The sequence below is a fragment of the Miniopterus schreibersii genome (assembly GCF_964146895.1).
Source record: "Miniopterus schreibersii genome assembly, chromosome: 1".
In the NCBI taxonomy this organism is placed as follows: Eukaryota; Metazoa; Chordata; class Mammalia; order Chiroptera; family Miniopteridae; genus Miniopterus; species Miniopterus schreibersii.
This window is the reverse complement of record NC_138101.1, coordinates 62,846,571-62,869,460: the sequence shown is the minus strand read 5'-3', so window position 1 is coordinate 62,869,460 and position 22,890 is coordinate 62,846,571. Positions and strand designations below refer to the sequence as shown.

The 22,890-nt window shown below is 39.3% G+C and overlaps 1 protein-coding gene across 2 annotated transcripts in view; it reads right to left on the bottom strand.

The window, feature by feature from the left end:
- NFKB1 (nuclear factor kappa B subunit 1) overlaps positions 1 to 15,124 on the bottom strand; it is a 122,316-nt gene extending 107,192 nt beyond the window's left edge. For both annotated transcript variants that reach the window (XM_081116996.1, XM_081116997.1), the window contains exon 1: positions 15,020 to 15,124. The gene's annotated coding sequence lies outside the window, so the exon portion shown is untranslated. The remainder of the gene's footprint in view (positions 1 to 15,019) is intronic.
- Between the last annotated feature and the right edge of the window lie 7,766 nt (positions 15,125 to 22,890).

Here is a 22,890-nt window from a genome sequence, read left to right as displayed (position 1 = left end):
GAAACACTGCAACTTCAGATTTGTCAAATGCGGACTTCTGGTTTCAGTCATGACAAAGTAACAATTACTGAACTTGCCTCTTTGCCACACTCAACTATAAAGCTATACAAAATAATTGAAGCAATAATTTAAGACAGAGGACAAAAGACAGCATAGGGCTGAACACCATAAGAGAATGGAAACATTTGATGTGAGCTCCAAATTCATTTTTGACTGAGGGCATGTTCCAAACTATGACACAAGGAAGTAGAGCCCCAAGAGAGAAGCAATTTCACTGGGCAGGGTATCAGAAAGGAGAGATTCATGTAGAGAAAGAGGCTTAGAAATTTGCAGAGGGATCACCTCTGCTCATTGGTCAAATATTAAGCTATGCTAGTGTAAGACAACACTCTGCAAAGCCTACTAGAAAACAGATGCTTGGAATCTAAGAGCTGAATAAAAATTCCAGAAGTCCCTGGAATTTCTGAGAGACACTGGGGTTCCAATCATCCAAGGTGAGGAGACATCAATGAACAATCTGAGCATTCAGTTGTGATCCCAGAAGGACCATTCAATGGGAGTAAGAGACATACCCTACAATAAGGGCCACTCTAAACTCATCACAGTATAACCAGGTGATTCACCAATAAATTGATTGCTTGTTACAAGAAAACTCAAAGCTCTTTAAAGGAAAACAAAAATCTATATTCTGTATCAGTAGTATCCACAATGAACAACACAAAATATCAAAATGTAAAGAGAAGTAGGAAAATATGATTCAGAAAAAAATGACACATATGATAGAATTAGCAATTAATGACTTTATTTAAAAAAATATTTTTATTGATCTTTAGAGAGAAAGGGAGAGGCAGAGAGAGAAACATTGGTGTGAGAGTGAAGCATCAAATTGGCTGCCTTCTGCATACTCCTCACTGGGGATCAAGCCTGCAATCCAGGCATGTGCCCTGACTGGGGATTGAACCAGCAGCAACCTTTAGATGCATGGGATGATGCCCAACCGAGCCACACTGGCCAGGGCACAACCAACGACTTTAAAACTGCTAACAGCAATATGTTTGAGAATATAAAGGAAAAGATGGACCTAATGAATGAACAGTTAGAAAGTCTCAGCAGAGAAATTAAACCTTAATAAAAAGATCCAATGAAAAATTCTAGACTAAAATGAAATTTCAGTAGGTGGACTTATCAGCATATTGAACATCGTAGAATAAAGGATCAATAAACTTGAAGAATGGTCAATAAAATCTATCCAAACTGAAGCACAGAAAAAAAAGGCAGATATATTAAGACCCCTTCAGTGACCTATGAGACAATATCAAGTGGTCTGTGATTTAGAGCCCTAGAAAGAGAGAGGAGCAAGAGAAAAAATACTGAAGAAATAAAGGTCAGGGATTTTCTATATTTGATTTAAAAAATCAAACCATAAATACAGGCATCTCAAAGATCCCCATGTTGGATAAAGACAAAACCATGTTTGGTCACATTACAGCTAAGCTATTAAAAACGAATGCTAAAAAAAAAAAAAATCCTAAAAGCATACAGGGACAAGGGGGAAGTAAGGTAAGTATGATGGCTGACTTCTCTTAGGAAACAAGAATGAAAGTGCTGAAAGGAAAAAAAAAAATCAGTGTATGATTCTATATTCAGAAAAATTATCCTTTAAAAATAAAGGTGAAACTGACATTTTTTCAAATAAACAAGAGCTTAGAGAACTCATCAATAGCAGGCCTGCTAAAACACATGCTAAAGGAAGTTCTTCATGCTGAAGGGACATGATATCAGATAGAAACTTAGACCGACATGAAAGAATGGAAAACACCAAAGATAATGAATATGTAGGTGAGTGTCACACCTTTTTTGTTTGCCATTCAAAAAAATAACAATCTATTTGGGGGTTTATAACATACGCATAAGTAAAATATAGACTAAACAGTGCACTGGAAGGGAAGAGGACAAATGGAAGAGGACAAATGGAAGAGGACAAATGGAGGAGGACAAATGGAGGAGGACAAATGGAGGAGGACAAATGGAAGAGGACAAATGGAAGAGACAAATGGAAGAGGACAAATGGAAGAGGACAAGTAGTATTGTCATGTTCCTACAGCATATAGGAAATGTTATAACATTAACTCACGGTAGACTCAAGGATGGATATTGCAATACCTAAGGTAACTACTTTAAAAAAATAGCCAATGAAGGAGATAAAATGGAATTAAAACAATAAAACTGACTTATTCAAAAGATGGAAAAAATGAATAAAGAACAGATGGCACATGGAGGTAACAGTTACCAAGACGGTAGGCTTAAACCCAACCATATCAATAATTACATTAAATAGAAATGGACTAAACTCACTATAAAAAAGTAGAGATGGTCAGACTGGAAAAAAGCAAGATACAAGTATATGCTTTTCATAAGAATTACACTTTAATTTTAAAGATTAGATAGTTTAAAAGTATAAGGATGGAAAGTTATGCCAGTTATACATGGAAATACTAAATATAAAAAAGCAGACTATATTAAAATATCAGATACAGTAGTCTTCAAGAGAAGAAATATTACCAGGGACAAAGTGGAACATTTCATAATAATAAGAGAGTCATTTTATCAGGAAGAAAAAACAATTTTAATGTGTATGTAAGAGCTTCAAATATATGAAGCAAAAAGTAGCAGAACTAAAGGAAAAAACAGAAATATCCATAATTATAGCTAAGATTTTTAACACTCCTCCTCTCTCAATAATTGATAAAAATAAACAGAACATCAGTAAGAATATAGAAAATTTAGGAACAACACCATCAATCAAATGAACCTATGTGCATGTGCAGAACACTCCACCAATGACTGCAGAATACGCATTCTTTTCAAGTGCATGTGAAACATTTTTTCCAAGATAGACTATATGTTGGACCATAAAACAAATCTCAATAAGTTTCAAAGAAGTGAAATCATGTATGTATGTTATATAAACACAATGAAATGAAATTAGAAACCAATAACAGAAAGCTATCTAGAAAATCCTCAAATATATATAATTGAGCCAAGATGTTAAATTCAGGGTGGGGAGGGGGTGGGGAGTGCCTCTTAAAATCAAGAAAACAGTAAATATAATCTCATTCTCCTTTATGAAAAAGGCACCTAAATTACTACTGTATCATGTCTACTGTAACCATGGGGGACAGGGGTTTTCTTAGAGAAGTGATTAGAACGAATTCCAATGTTTTTCTATCTATCATCTATCTATCTATCTATCTATCTATCTATCTATCTATCTATCTATCTATCTATCTATCTATATCTATCTATCTATCTATCTATCTATCTATCTATCTATCTATCATCTATCTATCTCTATCTATCTCTATCTATCTATCTATCTATCTATCTATCTATCTATCTATCTATCTATCTATCATCTATCTATCATCTATCTTTGCCTACAGTTGCTTTCTTAATCATAGATACCTGAAATGTTTAGGATCAAAAAGATGTCTTGGACATTTTCTAATCATATATTGTCATGTATATCAAATGGCAGATTCCATTTTAAGCAAAATTTCTTTTTGTTAACACTTCAGTAGGATAAAACCTAATGAGTATGAACTTGTATAGCTAGGGAAATTCTCTAAATATTATAGAAAATTAGATAAAACCTTACATTTTATAACTTTAGTCACTCATGGGATATTGTTGCCTTCCATTTCCACATAAAAACCAAAGTTCGAGGTGTTTCATTCAGGTGGCATAGAAAGGATTTTGACTTACTGGACTTTGTTCTGAATGTTTTGCTTTCACATTTCTAATTCTACAGACTTCTTCTTCCCTAAATATAAAAGCTATCTAGAAAATCCTCAAATATATATAATTGAGCCAAGATGTTAAATTCAGGGTGGGGAGGGGGTGGGGAGTGCCTCTTAAATGATGGAGGGAGGGGGGGGGTAGGGAGGAGGATGAAAACACGGAACACAGAGGATTTTTAAAGCAGTGAAAATACTCTTGTATAATACCATAATGATAGATAGGTCATTATACATTTGTCCAAACCCATAGAATACACAATACCAAGATGAATGATAATATAAACTATGGACTTTGGGTGATTATGATGTATAAACATAGGTTCATCAATTGTAAGAAATGTACCACTGTGATGGGGGATGCTGATAAGGTGGAGGCTATGCATGTGTGGAGGCAGGAGATAGATGAGAAATCTCTGTACTTCCCCCTCAGTTTTGCTGTGAACCTCAAATTGCTCAAAAAAGAAATAAAGTCTTAATAAAAAAAAAAAGAGTATGACCAAATTTTAGTATCACATCTGTCCTTTGTTTTGAGTATCATTTTGGAATATTTGTATTTTCAGATTGAGGAGGAAGTAAACTTCAAGGATTATGAATTAGAGAGGAATATTTTTTGATCAAATATAGAGAAACTGATCAAGTTCTCTAAATCTGCATATGATGACTTTAGTTTAGATTTTCATTTTTATTAATCCTCAAATATCAGTAAAAATATATTCATTATGTTGTAAAAGAAAAAGATTCATCATATGAACCAGCAATACTTAGTTCTCTGGATATGGTAACAACCGGCTTGGAGGGAGCAAAGGATTTTCCTGAATAAATAATCACAATGATGGCTCCAATCATACACAAATAAAAATAATAATTTGCAAGCATCAAAACCAGGCCTTATACCAGGGCCTTTCAGTCCTTGAATCTAGTTATGAAGGCCTTTCCACACCAACCACTCATATAAATAAACCCTTTAATATATGCAGATATCAATGTAGAAAGTAAGCAAGAAAGAAAGAAGTGAACTACACTCTCTCCTATGTCTGATAAGATCTGACGCAAATACTTCTTTCTCCCATGTTTCTTTGTCAGTTACCTTGACTGTTGGATATAAACAAAATACTTACAGAAATGCACAAATGACAAATTAATGTAAAAATGTGATTTGTTTGATATTTTTGGTAACATACTTGGGTTAGTGAGGAAAATGTGAAATGAACTGACCTTAGAGCTATTAATCATAGCAGAGTTCTTACTTGTATGAAGCTCATTATTAGCACCTTTGAGTAATTAATTTATTCAATCAACTCTCAACTATATGTAGATGAATATGAGTCATGGAGTCAACATGTGTGTAACCGAAACATCATTAATGAACCTTTTGAAGGAGAGTGAAGGGTAATGGTTCTGACTAAGAAGGGCAGGGAGAGGACTTACTTATGGGGTGTTTTGTTTCTAGAACATTACCTAGCTTAAGTGTGTTCACTTTGAGATAAATCATTAAAGTTGCCCTCTTCTGATTTGTGCATTTCTTTTGGTGATTCTTCAATTTTAAAAAGGCTCATGTAAAATAATTTTTTTTCACTGAAAACAACACATGAAATCCATGAAATTATGGATTTCTGTTTTGTTCAGCACTGTATCCAGTAAAAAGGACTCACCACATACTCAAATAAGTTAATGGTTAAAAAGAAAATCCTACTTTGCAAAGGTAGAGAGCTTTAAAAAGCAAAGGTTTCCCTACCTCACCTCTCTTCACCTCACCAATCCTGCTTTTCTGAGCAATTGACTTTTTAACAGTCTTAACTTTCCCTTTTTGGTTTTCCTGGGGGTTCTTTTCATATCTCCAAATTCTATGCTTATATTTCTTTTCTTAACTTATCAATTTTAGAAACTGTTTTCTTGTAATGACATATGAGGATTCATCTCACACCACTACCACTTCCCTTTCTTCCTCCTCCAAATATAGTTTTAATTAGTGAAACCTTGAACCAACTGAGAATTAAAATACTGAATTTTATATTTAATTTCTGTATCATTTGCCTTCCATTTCTTTGGAGAAATATGAATATGAGTTCATAGTAGAGACTAATTAATAATGAAGAGACGCAACCCCTGGAACATCTGGATATCAGGAAGACACTAGACTGGACCATAAATGACAACTCAATCAAAAAAAAAGAAAAAAGGTTAGTTCCTTGTATTTATCACATTAATAATCAAAAACTGTCTATGTAACTTCTCACATGCATTTTTCTTAATTTGATCTACCTCAATATGGCAAGAAAATCTGAAACCTTCCAAATAACACTATTATATCAAAGAAACAAATAATTTTAGAGGTAGGTGCCTATTTAGTGCAACTCTCATATTTTTACAGAGAGAAAATGAGAACCAGAGAAGTTAATTAAATTGCCCAGGGCCAGACAGCTTAATCAATAGCACAGTCAACTGATGTTTTATCTAGTTATTTACTTATTCATTCAGCAAACTTACTGGGTGCTGTGCAAATAAAAAGTAAGATAAAGTCCCTGCCCTGAACCTATTTTCTGTTTGGATTGCGTAAGAAGTCAAGAGAACATGGAGGGGGGTGGGGTGGGCACATAACTCTTTATGGGGCAGGTCAGGGCAAATGAATAGAGGAGGGAGAGAGAAATGGAGATGCCTGAACCATGCCTGAAGAAAGAAATGGCACTCCTCACACAGGGTGCACATAGGAAGGGGCATTCAAAGTGAGAAACATGGTGGATAAGGAACTGAAAACTGATGTGGATAATATGAGAAGTAGGGGGGATGGGTGACAAGGGTGGGAGGTGAGGTGTGTAGGAATCAGCTTGTGAAACAATGAAGATTTATTTCAGGAATATAAAGACTGTGACGTGACCGGACTTGCACTTTGGAAAGCTGACTCTGACGCTGGTATGAAGGATGGGATAGAAAGAAGCAGGAGGCAATCTATCAGGAGGCGTGCAAAACTGAAACTAGAAATTCAGTGAGGAAGAGATGAATTCTGGAGATGAGGAGGCGCTGAGTTGATAGAACTTGGGGACTGGCTGGAGCAGATAAGTGCGTATGCAAGAAGAATAGGTTCCTAGATTTCTGGCGTGGGAAATCCACGGAAGGGAGCACAGTGGACTAATGATGGCCTTCCCTAGCGTGCTGGGGTGGCACTTCGGTGCGTGGGGTGAGAATACACTGCACGATGGCATACAGAGGGGACATCTACGTGAAGATACTTTAGTGCCTCAGCCACACAATTATCATTTTTTTGTGGCTTTCCCTGAATGACTGGGCTCCTTCAGTTTAACACATATTTAGTAAATATAGCACAGCTGTCCCTCAAATCATCCATTTATTTCAACATAGGATTAAACCATCTCTTTAAACTTGGACTATTCTAATGGACTTCGTAAAAGAAACAGGATACTTACCCTGCCCATCATGACAAACAACTTCCGTGTAAATGACTGATAAAGTAATGTTTTAAAATAGTCGGGAAATATTAAAATGTTCTAAGGTGCGCTTGTTATATTCAGTTAAATGTCTAAAACAGGAAACTGGGTAAACACATGGAGATAAACCATAAAGACAGGATTTCAAAGGAATGCTACGATAGGGCAGGAGAGCAAGGAAGTCCACTTAACTGTCATCACATACCATGATTTTGATTTTAATTTCCCAGGGTTTCTGAGGTTGCTTAATCACAAACGACTTCTAAAGTGGTTTCAGAACATGGGGGATATGACCACTGTTTTCAACTAATTAATAATAGGATTAATTCACAGTGAAATGTCTGTAAAAAAGTCCTATTCAAGGGCAATCTCTCCCTACTTCTTTCATTATGATCCTCCCCTTCTCATCCATGACATAAAGAATTTACCCTTTTTTCCTAGAATTCTGGTTCACTTTCTACATTATTTTCCATTTTCACATTTAAGTCAATAATAAAGTTCAAGATCTAATTCTATAGAGGACTTTCCCCCTTAACTTTTATCTATGTTTTCATTATCCTTTGTTTTGGCCAAATTTTTCAAGACTCATAGGATTGAAACACACACACATAACACTTAACTTACATACTTTACTATATGTTAGCATAATAAGTAAATGAATTAAATGGACATGGCATGGGATTCGCTTTATTTTGGGCTCATTTTAATCCATCTTCTACAAAAAGTACTTTCCCACACCTTCTTGGTTGGCTTGAAATTAGCAGTGTAAGTACATTTCAAAAAAATAATCTTTTCTACTTTCCAGATATCCTATATTCAGTTTTAATTTTATATAAACCCATGTTTTTGTGTATTCCCTGGAGTACTTTCCTGAAATCCAATAGAACAATAATACATAAACCTTCCTCATATTTCTTCTACTTTAAATTTCCTCCTTATGAACAGCCAACCATACTCCTTCCATCCTCTCACATCTTTATTTTAACTGCCTAAGTCATAAAAGTGTTTGTATTATATAGGCAGCATTACATTAGATGCTGTAAATTGTAAGGGACTCTAGTCCTTTGACCACACCTAGCCTCCATTTAAAAGAAAAAGACACAAGTTTATACATCAAGTCTTAATGATCAAACACCAATAATTGGTTCAATCCTAGAAAATAAACCTATACCTAAGAACGGGCAGACAAAGAAGTTCTTCAAATACCAATAAAACATGGGTCAGGATTTCATGTTAAAACACTTAAAAAACCGTCATTCCCTCCATTCCTAAAATTCTTGTCTCGGAAGGCATATTTTCTAAGACAATTAAGTACTTTATTTTCACTACTTCAATGAATTGCAGGCTTGGGCACAGAACCAATAGATAAGTAGGTTGATTAGGGAATTTACCATCACTTTTAATTTTTTACTTTCATGCTTGATATACATTAGAATTGATTTTTGGAGGTAAGGAGGATAGGTATGCCATGACATTGAAATATACTATAATATGCTTAGTCTAAATGACATGATAAACAATAATAAATAATAAAAATAATTTGAAAAATAACTGCTATTTGACAAACAAAATTCATTATAGCAATCAAATCAAATTATTTTTAAAATGTTAACAGGTGTGCTTAACTTTATGCAGGTTTTGTATTTTTTTAGTTCAAATTAGCAAAAGTAAATCTCACCTACAATGCTAGAGAGCCTCATATATTAAAGAGCTAAAAAACCTAAGAAAAATCCAATAGCTTTATTTTCCACTATGAAATGTATAAATTGTCTATACATTTCTGACCAGCATGGTCAAGATTAGGACAATGTTATAAACTTTCTGTTTTTGTTGACACTTCTCTTCATGCCCACCCAGAAGCTGTGGATTGAGCTGATTATGTAATAGAGCAAAATTTATCATTCCCTGTGCTCTTCCCACAGGGAAGCTACCGTCAGAGTGTTTGGACTATTTTATTATTTTAACTAATAAGCACTGCTGTTAGCCATTCTCCAAGTGCTTTTTAACAATGACATCTTTACAGTATAGTTAGTTGCTCTATAAGCAAACATTTAGTTTCTTCCTCAGTTTTTTGGCAACAACAAAAATGATTATACATCTATGTATCTATAAACATTTTTTTTTTTTTTAAATTGTACACTTACTATTCTGCCATCACCATTTATCCCCTCTATGCACTCTTCCATCCCCCAACTCCCCACATGTAAACAATTTTTAAAATTAACTTTTTAAACTTGAATGTAGGTTTAGAACTGATTCAAAGAGAGGCCAAGTTAGAACCAGAATTAGGTGGGCAACAAAGCAGAGTGGACTGAAGTCAGCAGTTTTCAATAAAATGGTTCTGACTCTCCTGGGGGCGGGGGCACAATGACACCAGGGCGGAGAGTGTTGGCACTGTGCTCTTTTCTAGTCTGGATGGTATATTTCATTTCATACATGTGTCCACACAGAATAAATGGTTAGAGTCAGAGTTTCAAGGACAATTTTCTGAAATGCTACAACTGAGAAATAATCAGCAAAACCTGGTATGATGAGGCCTAGGTTTTATTGTCACAAAAATCATTAAAGTACAAAAATGGAAAGTACAGTAAATCTTGTTAACTGCCTGCTTGTTCCTGAGGTTTCTAGCTAGTAACTGCCCCACTGACCCCAATTTTTTATATGTAATAAGTATTTAATTCTGGATATCATAGCATATGTGTTTTTACTTTTTGATTGGTTAATTTAGATAGGCTTTAACAATTTTTGGATTACAAAACAGTGCTTGTAACTGTTTCTTTTTTGGGAGATATTAGTATTAAAATTACAGTTTCAATGGAGCTCAGAGGAATTCTAGCCAGCCAAAAAATTACTTTTTTTTTTTTTACACTTGTACAAGCACCTTTTATCACTTCAATTACTTTATTACCTTGTTTGATGAGTGCATTTAAAACTTTGAAACTAAAAGCCATTTTTTTTCCAGTTCATAAACCCCTCTTTCAAAATAAAATGCTTCCCTTTTGGAAGGCACTGGGTACTTTTAAATAAATTACTTGTTCTAGTAAACTTCAAGTGTTCTTTAGACAATAATACAGTACCTAGGAAGTAAGAACTAGTTTTTTGCTTCTTTCTTCCCAGCAGACAAGGCAAAATGGTATAATTCTTGGTCCTTGCAGAAAACGGTTGCCCTTTTTTAAACAAGTAAAACAAAACAAAACTTCTGTCATTCCTTCATTCAACAAATAGTTACTGACTGCTCAGTGTGAACCAATAAGCACAATGTTAAGTGTCAGATATTGGTCAGTATAGGTGTGACATTTTAAAAACTGGAACTACAGGATTTTGATTCTGTCAGGTAGTACCTTTCCCTCTCCCTTTTATTATTTTTTCATACTTAGGCTCTTAAAGAATAAGCTAAGTAGAGCCCTAGCCGGTTTGGCTCAGTGGCTAGAGCATCGGCCTGAAGGGTCCTGGGTTCGATTTCGGCCAAGGGCACGTACCTCGGTTGCAGGCTCGATCCCTGGCCCCAGGTGGGAGGCAAACAATCGATGTGTCTCTCTCACATCGGTGTTCCTCTCTTTCTCTCTCTCCCCCTTCCACTACTCTCTCTGAAAAACAATGGAAAAAATATCCTCAGGTGAGGATTAAAAAAAAAAAAAGAAGCAGCAGCTATATAGAATCTTTACAATCTTCTTTAAAACTCCATCAGAATTTTTTTCATATTTAAAAAAAATTAACCTATAGATAGTTTAAATTTGTTAATATCTGTTGAAAGTATGAATCATAATAAAACTGGTTGTAAGATTTTTGGCCTCATGGTGAAATGCACGTGAAAAGTAATAAGCCAATTTGTAATGGGGAATTAAAACACCCATTTCATTATTCTAATTTCAAAACAGGCAACAAATTAAAGCAGATAAAACTTTGTTACTGATAATTAAAACTATTAACTACTACAAAAAATATGGTAAGAGAATAATGAATTGATTTCTTTTTAAAATTTAAAACTGATATTTTTATGATTAATAATCTAAATTAAACAAATATTTTCATCCATAATCTATACTCTTTAGGATTCTATAATCTTTAGGAAATCACACCTTATATTACATACTTTGGGTAAACTGCTGGCTTTAAATTATTCATAGTGAAGCAATAATATTTTATTTCACAATTTATTTTCTAAACTATTAGCTCATCTTCAAGGGTAGGTCTACCAACCTTATCTGAAGGCTAGCTTGTTAATATGCATTCAGGAAAACCTTTTCTAATAGAGCAGAAACCAAAAGCATGAAGCTATTTCATTATCATGAAAAAAATACTACTACTTTAAAAAATCTAACAGTGAGTACCACAAAGATAAACGTCTTGGTTATGCACCCCAACTATTAACTACCAAATTACCTGGTTTCAATGATTAATCTTTTTTGATTAAACACACACACACACACACACACACACAGTCAAGGAGCCAAACTAACTTGCAGTACTATGCCACAAATCTAAACATTCCCCTCTGAGGCTGAATGCCTCTAGTTCTTCAAACCCTCAAGGTCTCCTAAGGAGTGACAGGGTCGACTCAAAGGGTTATATCTGCTTCCGATGATTTATTTGCTCACCTCCAAGAGCACTAGGGTGAGTTCAGTATTTATAGTGCAAGAGTGCAAATGCGAATTAACTCCCAGAAAGCAGGGTAAACTGCCTCAGTGTGGTTTACTGGTCACCAAGAAAGCAGTTGTCAATGAACTCTGATCATACATATAGAAACAGAAGATTTAAAATTGTCCTCCTGCACTAAAATTCTTTCCTTCCTTCTCCTTCTCTTATAATATGTAACAATCACGCCACCTTGTATGATTCACATTATAAACAGAAAACCAATCAGGCAAACAAAACAACTTTCCTACTAAATAAGGTAAATTAATGAGGCATTTTGTGTAACCCTTGATTCTTACACATTCATTTCTGCTAGTGCAATTCATGTTCAATCTGTAGAATAGAAGGGCATAATCTCAATATTTACTCTACTGGTTAAACCATCTGCCTTTCCAGAAATGCTTTCTACTGCAGTCATCTCTATGCTCAGAACAGGGCATCTACAAGTAGGTTCTGAAGAAGAAAAAGATGGTATTTGGACTATCAAAAATCCATACGGAAACGCAGATATTATTTTTTAACGTACTGTTTTAAAATGTCAACTACTGCTCTTGCTTCTCCCAAGTTCAAACTCATTGAAGGTTATGAAGAAACCACTTCCCTCCAGAAGCCAGAACTTTCACCTCTTCTGAACAGGGGAATACCTCTCATAGATTAGGTAAAAAAGAAGGTCTTGCTGACTGAATGAGAGTCCCAGATTCCTGTAACCTCCGATTCCTTATCTAGACCTCCTATCTACAGCAGTGAACAGACCCTGAAAGTCCAGGTAACTGTAACTTACGCAGACCATCATCTGGAAGTCTAAAAGCAGCCGTAAAAACCACCTCGCTAAATATTAGTTTCTCAAACTAGCTTCGGTTTGTTCCAAGGAACACGGTAAGAGGGACAGGATCACTAAATCTGAAGTCCTGCCTATTCCAGACCCACCGAGCTGTTACCAACTGCACCTCAGTCATCACAGACGAGCTTGTTGAAGACGCAGAAGGAGGAAGTTAAGTACACAGATCAAAGCAGCGCTTACAAAGGGGAAGGGCTATTTTTGTGTGCATACTCCAGTATTTACTAACTGGGTTCGAAAAACGGGCATATATTCAGCCCTTGTGAATGCCGACTGCAGAACATACAAAACGGAGATTATAAAATAAAAATGTAAATGTGCAAATCACCACCAACCCCTAAGTGGATTATAGTATTTTCTGTAAAAGTCTTTCAAACAGGTTAGACGTGGTTGACTCTCCACAGCAAGCAGTGTTTCAGTGCTGGCATTAATCCTACACATGATGAGTCTTCCTCTGTGTTCACATCTGTCCAGCAGGCTGTGGCCCAGAAAGACACTTTATCTAAACAAGCTCCAGAGCACATTGAGGAGCTGCAGGTATTTCAGTATAGAGGAATAATTTCAGGAGATTTCATGTTTCCATGTATCATACATGTTCTTCTCACCTCAGCAATTTAATTACATCATAAACGTAAAAGGCCGGCAAGAAACAAATCCTTTTATTTTCTGGCTCCCCAAATTCATAAGCTCAAAAAATATTTTGCTTTAAATCATTTACATAATTTTTTTTAGCACTTCAAACAGCAAAAGAACTCATCTCTAGAAAGCACAATATAAAATCAGGAAAGCGAAATATCAACTAAGGGCTTTAGGTTAATCAAGTATCCTTTTTAACGTTTTAACAAACATTAATGCAATTTAAAGTACTCAAGAATATTCAACTGAGGAATTCTGCTAAAAAAAATAAGCATTGAACATCTTGATCCCACGTTTAAATGTTTACCAGAGATCACCAGTTTGTATGCCAGACCTATTAAGTGTTTTAGTAATACCAGTCATTTTCTCCGATTATGGGCTTTATGACAAAAATCTTTAACTTAAATACACTTATTTAAGAAGCTGCAATGTTGAACAACCCTACTTAACAAGTCCATGAAAACATCTTAAATCTTGATAACCAGATACTGTATCATTAAGTCCCATTTAAATTCCAGGATAGACCAATAAATCAGGGCAAACATCTCCATCAGTATTTAGTTTTAAAGACCAGGGGGAGACTTGTGTTTAGGCGAGGCTTTGTTTATATCATTATTTTTGTTGTAGAGGTCATGCACACTACCCGGTACCGTTTGCTCAGGCGTTTTACATAATCAGCGTCTAAAACATATGCTCCAAGTAGGTAATTTCTTTTCCCTCGTAAACGCCAGGCCCTGCAGGGTCGGTATCAAGCTCTTATTTTGAAAACTAATGTACGGGACCCGTAGTAGGGGAATGTATTGCGTCCTGGGTGTGTGCCTGTGTGTGCGCCTGTGTGTGTGTGCGTGTGTGCCCGTGTGTGTGTGCCTGTGTGTGTGTGCCTGTGTGTGTGTGCGCCTGTGTGTGTGTGCGCGCGCGTGTGTGTGCCTGTGTGTGTGCCTGTGTGTGTGCGTGCGTGTGTGTGCGCCTGTGTGTGTGTGTGTGCCTGTGTGTGTGTGCGTGCGTGTGTGTGCGCCTGTGTGTGTGTGCCTGTGCGTGCGCCTGTGTGTGTGTGTGCGTCTGTGTGTGTGTGCGTGCGTGTGCGCGCGTGTGTGCCTGTGCGTGTGTGTGCGTGTGTGTGCCTGTGCGTGTGTGAAGCGGGGGCTTCCTTCTGAAGTAGGAGGCGGAGGACTAGGCGCCCGGTTCCATCTGCGGGAGCCGGGAGGGCTTTCCCGGCCCGAGGCCGGCCGGGCACTTCTGCTTTCATTTCATGGGACGCCCTGAGGTGAAATCTGGTTCAGCACTGCACCAACCACCTTCCCCTCTCCTCCGAGCCCCTGCGCACCGCCAGCGTCCAGCCGTCCCCCCCGCAGCGGGTGGGGGTGGGGACGGGGAAAAAAGTTTGCGGGAGTTCCCCTCCGGGCCCCGCTCGCGCCGGCGGAGGGACGCGAAGGGAAAGGACCGCGGGGCGGCCGCGGCCTCGGGCGACCGGCCCCGCCGAGTCCGGATGTGCCCGGCCCCTCGGTCGCCAATCCCAAGTGCCTCCCAACGCCTGCCAACCCCCTCCTCCGGGGTCGCCCGGCAGCTGGCGCGGGAATGAGGAAGTCCGAGCGGGGCTGCGGGGTGCGGGCGGGAGGCGGGGGCTCGGGCCGCGGTCCCGCGTGGCCCCTCTCCCCGAGTTCGCTTACCCTGGCGGCGGGGCGGCGCTGGCCTCCTGCGCCTGCGGGCTGCCCTCCGGGGCGGCGCGGGCCCGGGGCCGGGGCCGGGGCTGGAGCGGGGCCGGGTGCGGGCCGGGCCGGGCCGCGTCTCTCGGGCCGGGCGGGTCAGCGCCGCGCCATGTCGCAGCGCGGGCCGAGGGAAGCGCGGGCGCGCGGGGGCCGGGCCGCGGCGGCGCCGCCTTCCCGGCCGCGGCGGCTCTGGCCTGGGCGGCGCGGGGCCTCGGAGCGGGGCCGGCGGCGGGCGCAGGCCGAGGGCGGCGGCGGGCGGCGCGGGACGGGCAGGGCAGGGGAAGCTGTCAGCGCGTCGCCGGGCGCTCCGGTGGCGAAACCTCCTCTTCCTGCCCGGCTCGCGGGTGCACTTCTCTGTCTTTCTCTCTTGCTCACTCTCTCACTTCCTGGCTGGAAATTCCCACTGACGTCGAGAGAGACAAGACAGACAGACGGACACACGCGTTCACGCCGCGGGGGCGGGAGGTGGGGTCGCCGCCGGGGGTGGGGAAAGCCCGCATTTCTGGGGGCGCCCTGCCGCGCAGCTGGGCTCCGGTCCCCCCGGGCCGCCGCGGGCGGAGGCGCGGGAGCGCGCGGCCGGCGCCCCGCGGAGCCCCCTCTGCGGGAGGCGCCCGGAGCCGCCAGGGCTGGAGCGCGGGGACGCCCCCGAGCGCCCGCGGGGTCGGCGGGTCGCGGGAGCGGGCGGCGCGGAGGCGGCGGCGTGCGGGGCGGTGCGGGTCGGTGCGGGTCGGTGCGGGTCGGTGCGGGTCGGTGCGGGTCGGGCGGCCCGAGCCCCTGAGGACAGGCCCGAGCATCGGGAGGGGCTCTGGGTCGGCGGGGCGCCGAGCATGTGGTGTAAAAAAGTAAATCCCATCTCTGCGTTCCCTTCAAATTGTCTGTCACACCCGTGTCTCTTCAAAGATTAAACTGGAATTCCTGTGTCATAACTGACTCCCGTCCAGGGCAGTCTGGCCGTCCGAGCGCTGGAACTGGGTGAGGTCTTAAATCCCCCGTTTGACTGAACTCTCATCTACGGGGCAGTGCTAGGCCTTTGTGATAATCACTGTGGACAGAATTATAGTGTTGGTGGTAGCGATGGTTTGGGGCCACAGCTCATAAGGAAATATGCATTTCCCAGAAGAGAGGCTCTCTCTCTGTCTCTCTCTCTCTCTCTGTCTCTCTCTCTGTCTCTCTGTCTATCTCTCTGTCTCTGTCTCTGCCCCCCCCCCCCCAAAGAACATAACTACAACAGGCCTCCCAATGACCATCATTCACCAGATTTGAACTTTTGTGCGTACCAGGCACTGTACTAGACTCGGGCTGGGGGTACCTTGAAGGCAGATTAGCTCCCAAATGAGAAACCTTGAGCTGCTATTTTATAGTTCATTATCTCACTTCTGAGTTCAATGACAACTGCTTACTTTAAACCATCGGCAATCAAGCAATCAGCACGCAGTGTTGCTGTGGCTTTAGATTGCCCCTAGCAGCTTTTTCATATTCCTTTCGTGCCACCTCCTTTCCCTGCCCCCATCCCTTCTTAAGATTCTAAGAATCTCCTTGCTGGAGTGTTTGGCAGAGGAGTAGAGATCCATTTGATTGGGTCCCACAGTGACCTTGGGACCAACAATCTACCTTCAAGGGATTTGGTTTAGCTTCCAGAGGCTGTTTGAACAGCTGGAATTCAGATGATTTATAAAGACTGAAAACAATGATTTTTAGAAATCCTGTGTTATTATGTATGGGACATTGTTAGGAAATGTGTCAATACTATATTTCAGTAGACTAATACATAGTTTATATAAAATGACTTTTGTCATTGACATGAGTATAAACTGCAAACTCGCATGAAACAACAAAGTATTGGGGGAGTGGTTTTATTTCTTTATGAAGTAGGTATGAGCATTCACACTCTGCATTGAGGGTTGGGAGAGTGAATACCCTTTGCCGAAAGAATGGGTAGACAGGGTCAGATTGTTAGAACAGTAGAGCCAGGGTGACATATTTTGGGAACAACAATTCAAGAGTGTTAATTAGTGAAAATAATTATGGTACGTTTAAAATTATCCCATAGAATAGACTTAAAATTGAGGTCCAGGTGTTAGTCAGGTGTATTTAGTTTCCTAAGGGTGCCTTAAAAAATTACCACACACTGGGTGGCTGGCTTAAAACGATGGGAATTTATTCTCTCACAGTTCTGGAAGGCCAGACGTTGGAAATCAAGGTGTCAACATAGCCATGTTCCCTCTGAGTCTCTAGGCAAGAGCCCTTTCTTGCCTCTTCCTAGCTTCTGGTGGCTCCCAACAATCCCTGGTGTTCCATGGCTTTTAGCTATGTAACTTCAATTTCTTTTCTTTTTCTCTTTCCCCCTTTTTATTGACTTTATTGGGGTGAAATTGGTTAGCAAAATTGTACAGGTTTTGCATTGTGTGTTTATCGCCCCAAGTCAAGTCTCTGTCCATCACCATTTGTCCCCACTGTACCCTCCTCCACCTATGCCCCCCACCACTCCCCCTGGCAGTCACCATACTGTTGTTAGTGTCCCTGAGTTTTTTCTTTTTTACTCAATACCTCTATTGCCCTGCCCAATAGTCCCACCCCACCCAGCTGTCAGCCTGCTCTCTATCTATGAGTCTGATTCTCTTTTGCTTGTCAGTTCATTTTGTTCATTAGATCCCACATATGAGTGAAATCATATGGTACTTGTCTTTCTCTAACTGGCTTATTTCACTTAGAATAATGCTCCCCAGGTCCATCCATGCTGACACAGAGGGTAAGATGTCCTTCTTTCTTACGGCAGAGTACTGTTCCATTGTATAAATGTACCACAGCTTTTTTATCCACTCATCTACTGATGGACACTAGGGCAGCTTCCAAATCTTGGCTATTGTAAATAATTCTGCAGTGAACATAGGGGTGCATATATTCTTTCAAATTACTATTTCAGGTTTCTTGGGATAAATTCCTAGAAATGGAATCTCTGGGTCATAAGGCAGTTCCATTTTTAATTTCTTGAGTTAATTCCATACTGCTTTCCATAGTGGTTGCACCAGTCTGCATTCCCACCAGCAGTGTACCAGGGTTCCCCTTTCTCCACATCCTCACCAGCACAAGTCGTTTGTTGATTTGTTGATGTAGCCATTCTGAGAGGTGTGAAGTGATACCTCATTGTGGTTTTAATTTGCGTCTCTCTGATGATTAGTGACATTAAGCATCTTTTCATATGTCTATTGGCCATCTGTATGTCCTCTTTGGAGAAGTGTCTATTCAAGTCCTTTGCCCATTTTTTAATTGGATTGCTTGTTTTTTGGGTGCCTTTTGGTGCCTTCCTTGATCTCATTGTTAACCCATTCATTGTTTAGTCTCCATGTCTTTGTGTGTTTTTCGATTTTTTTTCTTGTGATGGATTCTAGTTTCAAGCATCAGAAAAGATACTTAATATGGTTTTAGTCTTCTTAAATTTATTGAGACTTGTTTTGTGTCCTAACATGTGCTCTATCCTGGAAATTGTTCCATGAGCACTTGAAAAGAATGTATATTCTGATGCTTTGGAGTGAATTGTTCTGAAGATATCAATTAAATCTATCTGATCCACTTTGTCATTTAAGGCCACTTGATGATTTCATCAGAGAGATGCAAATTAAAACCACAATCAAAATCCTTGTTTGATTTTCTGTCTGGAAAATCTATCCACTGATGTCAGTGGGGTGTTAAAATCCCCTACTATAAATGTATTACTGTCAATCTCTCCCTTTATGCCCATCAAGATTTGCTTTACATATTTTGGTGCTCCTGAGTTGGGTGCATAAATGTTTACAAGGGTTATATCCTCTTGTTGGATTCCTCCCTTTATCATTACTTGGTGTTGGTCTTTGTCTCTTACTATAACCTTTGTTTTAAAGTCTATTTTGTCAGACACAAATATTGCTTTTTTCCCCTTTTCATTTGTATGAAATATCTTTTTCCATTCATTTACTTTTAGTCTGTATGTATATTTCATTTTGGGGTGGGTCTCTTATAGCCAGCATATATATGGGTCTTGCTTTCTAATCCATTCAGCTGCCCTATGTCTTTTGAGTGGAGCATTTAAACCATTTACATTTAAAGTGATCATTGATAGGTACATATTTACTGCCATTTTATTCTCTTAACTATGTTCTTCTGTTGTTTTTTTTTTGTTCCTCTCCTCCTTATTCTCCTCCTCCTTCTTTTCCTCCTTCTTCCAGCAACCCCTCTAACATTTCTTGTAATACAGGTTCGGTGGTAACAAACTTCTTGAGCTTTTTCTTGTCTGGGAAGCTCTTTATTTCTCCTTCAATTTTAAATGATAACCTTGCTGGGTAAAGTAGTCTTGGTTATAGGTCCTTGCTTTTCATCCCTTTGAATGTTTTATGCCATTCCTTTCTAGCCTGAAATGTTTCTGTGGAGAAATCAGCAGACAGTCTTATGGGAGCTCCCTTGTAAGTAACTAACTGCTTTTCTCTTGCTGCTTTTAAGGTTCTCTCTTTGTCTTTACCTTTGCCATTTTAATTATAATGTGTCTTAGTGTGGGCTTCTTTGGGTCCATCTTGTTTGGGACTCTCTGTGCTTCCTGAACTTGGTGTATTTTTTCTTTACCAAGTTAAGAAAGTTTTTAGTCATTATTTCTTCAAATAGGTTCTCGATTCTTTCTCTCATCTCCTTTTTGATCCCCTGTGGGGCAGATGTTGTTATGCTTTGTGTTATCCCAAAGATCCCTTAAACTATCCTCATGTTTTAAAATAATTTTTTTCTTTTTGCTGCTCTGATTGGGTGTTTTCTGCTACCTTGTCTTCCAAATCACTGATTTGATCCACTGCTTTATCCAACCTACTCTTTATTCCTTCCAGTGTATTCTTTATTTCAGGTATTGTATTCTTCATTTCTGACTGGTCCTGATGTAATATGTTGTATGAATTTCAGTTTCTTTGCCTATAAAATAAGCATAACATTATAGTTTGTATTATAACCTGTATAATAGCTTTACATAATGTTTTTACATTTTATATGTTGTATTGCTATGGTCTGAATGTTTGTATCCCTCCAAAATTCACATATTGAATTCCTAGCCCCCTAAGGTGGTAGTATTAGGAAGTGGGACCTTTGAGGGGTGATTAGGTCATGAAGGCAGAGCCCTCATAATTAAGATTAATGCCCTTATAAAAGAAACTCAAGAGGTCCAGCTCCTCTCTTCTACCACATGAGGATACAATAAAAAGTTTGTATCCTGGAAGAGGGCTCTCACTAGACCATGCTGGCACCTGATTTCAGACTTCCAGACTCCAGAACTGTGTGAAATAAATTTTTTTTGTTTATAAGCCACCAGGTCTGTGGTATTTTGTTATAGCAGCCCAAGTTAGCAAGTTAAGATATTATATATTCTTACATATTAACAACACATATGTTGTATTATGTATATATGTTACATTATAACAATTCTATCTTACAAAGGTCAAGAGACAAATTTGAGAGAAAGAATTTAAAAAGTCTGTACAAATGTAAACAGCTATTCTGAGAAAAAATACTTGAAATTAATTTCCAAATAGGTTTAAGGGATAGAAATACTTGCACTGTTGACCACTTGGATACACACTCATCTTTATGGCATCTCTCCTTGCTGATAGTATTTTATTATACCCCCATTAAAGCCCTTGGTATATTCTGTCTCCTGCTTACAGTTAGCAGTTCTTATTAAGGGGACACTCAATTTAGCCTATATAAGTGGTTACAAAAGAAAAAGAAGATGCAATCTCTATTCATAAGATCAAAGCCAGAAAGAATGACCCCTTATTTAATAAGCAGGACAAAATCGATTTGTACAGTGATAGATCATATCAGCAATAGAAAAACCAACAGGAGAGGACAAGGAAATCATCTGCCTCTTCAGATTATAAAGAGAATTCAGAACTTTATCCTGTTGGAAATGAACACACTAAAAGGAGACATCACCAGTCTTACAGATACTAACATCTTTTCTATCAGTTCAAATGATTATTTACGTACTAGCATCACTGACTTCAAAGAGTTCACAAAACACAAAGGAGTGCATGTAATTCTAGTACTAGGCAGAGTACAGTAAATGCCTTCATGGAAGTTTAATCAAATGCTTAGCCATAGGTAGGGAGAGAGACCACAGTGCTTACTTATGGCTAGAGGTTAAGCTTTCAGACTGTGGAATCAGGTGTTACCTTCAGATTTGAAGCCAGTGCCTGACTGTGGCCTTCACAAAAAATAGTTCACTGCTATTCTGTTATTTATAAGTCACTGAGTCTGTGGTATTTTGCTGTAGCAGCCCTAGGTAGCTGTGTGACCCTGGACAAGGTGCACAACTGTTCTAGCCTTCCCTTTCTCATCTGTAAAATAGAATGTTAATTATGCCTACTTCATGGTGGAATTGTAGGGTCAAATGAGATGATGTGCGTGAAGTACTGACCAAGGTGCCAGAAGCTCAGGAGACTCACATTTAACTCCCATTGATGTTGGTTAGTGGCAGTGCTGTTGTTTCTCCAGGGAAAGACTTGATGAATAAGATGGAATTTAGTGGATGTTGGAATGGTAGCTATAATATAATGGTGAAATGATCAGAAGAAAGAAATCTGACAGATGACGGGTAGTGAAAATGAGACACATTATATCTGGGTTTAAATCACAGTTTGTAACAAAAGACTTAGTGAGTGGAGTTTTATGATGTAATTATTAATTTAAAAAAACCTAGGTTTTTTTCCCCCCAGACACCACCAGCCAACATTTTTTTGGTCTAATATCACCTCTCTAAAGCACGTTCATAATGCTTAAAATATGTTCCATAAATAATAAAGAAATGTGCAAAACGACCAATTGTTTTTTTTGTTTTTTTTTTAAGGAAACTATGGGCTTGATGGAAAGAGGGGAAATACATATAGTTTCACCAAAGAATTGGCCATAAAAACATATCCCATACATGGGGAGACTTGGGAAGAAGAAGAGGGGATGGGAGAGCCAGGATTTGAACCTAAGTAAATTTGAAACCTACATTCAGGAGGCTAAGATGCGGGTGGCGGGAGAGAACTTGTGGTTTGTGGAAGGTATGAAAATCCTGGAATTTATCCTTTACTTGAGGCAGTAAAGAAAGAATGGAGTATCCATTGTTTTCCTCTTAATGGGAATCACACAATAGTATTCTTTTGCTGTCTGTAGACAAACATCGTGGAATTTGCCAACAGTATAAATAAGGAAGGCAAATATTTTCATGGCAAAATATATCCTAAATAAATAAACTACTCAGGCGAGAAAGAGTTAATAGGACATGTTTACAGTTTATATATGCAGATTGAGTGAGAGATAATGAGCTCTGAGTTTTCTAGTCTGGTGCTTAGAATGATAACATCGAAACTAAGAAATAATCTGTGGGAATATGAGGCATTCAGTTTTTGACGTGTTAAGTACGATAGGCTCAACGAGATGAAACGGCTAATGTTCAATTGCAAACTTAAGCCTGATGCTCAGGGAGACATAAGGTCGGGGATCTAAGTGGAGAGATAGCTGCAAAGATGTGGTAGTTGTCATGAGAGTGTTTCTAAAACATTAGTGACCATAGATAGAAATTTGGAAGAGAAGACCAAGGACAGAAATTTGATGAATAAGTTTATTTCTGGGAAGTGTGTGTGGATGCGCATGTGAGTGTGTGTGTGCGTTTTGGGGTTTGGGAGAGAGATGCTTAAAGGCTCCTGAGGTGCCATCAAAGGCAGGAGAAGGCTTGGAAAGTCAGAGAAGAAAAAGTTTCAAGGGTTACGGAGTGTTAGATGGTGTCACACATTGCAGCCAGTTTCTAAAAGGTGCAGGTGAAAAAGACAGCTGCA